This window comes from Frankliniella occidentalis, unplaced genomic scaffold (genome assembly GCF_000697945.3).
Source record: "Frankliniella occidentalis isolate FOCC.00 unplaced genomic scaffold, Focc_3.1 Scaffold13, whole genome shotgun sequence".
NCBI lineage: Eukaryota > Metazoa > Arthropoda > Insecta > Thysanoptera > Thripidae > Frankliniella > Frankliniella occidentalis.
Window position 1 is genome coordinate 3150479 of NW_026267143.1, and position 791 is coordinate 3151269.

A 791-nucleotide genomic window follows, 5' to 3' on the forward strand; every position below is an offset into this window, starting at 1 on the left:
AAACATGCCTGACAATACTGACAACTGATCTTATCAGTTAATGATGTATTTTCTGCAAAATAGAGAGAAAAATAAGCCGACAAAAAAGGAAAAATACAACATACTGTTTAAAACAAAAGCATGCGGCCCTTATCATGGGTGCCTGGATGGGCATCACACCATGTAACAATCGTTTCTACGGCCTTCTTGTAATTAAGCTGGGCTGTCTTTTATGTCCGTTGCCTGGCCGAGCCTTTTAATAAGTTCTGGCTCCCGGAAGAAGTCCCACATGTCTTTTTTGAGACCCTTCCGGTGAGCCTCGACGAAGTAAATGGCCTTGTCAAGGTACGCCACCATGTTTTGGACGGCCCTTTCTGGCTGCACTGCTTTGGATGAGGTGACAGTTTTGTGTTTGACAAAGAGCTGCCGCAGAGGATGGGTTTCTTTGCACTTCTCCGTCAGTCCAAGATCTTTGGCGGTAAGTCTTTCTGTTGTGTTCTCTTCTTCATCTTCCTCTACATGTGCGTCCTCTAAAACAGGCATTTTCAGTGGTGGAATTAGAGAACGATGGCGTGGAGTCTGAAAACTTTAACAAATTATAAAATTGCGAAAAGAAACTGGAACAACAACGGCTGCAAAACAAATACCTACCTTTGTTTTGTCCTCACAAACAATACCTTGTAAGGTCATAAAATTCCTCATACCCAGTTGGAAGTCTCTGTCATCAGTAAGAGTCGGAAAGCTAGCCCGTATGTGCTCCTCAGTCGTGTAAATTTTTACGGTAGCAAATGGCTTCTGCATTTGCTTTACCA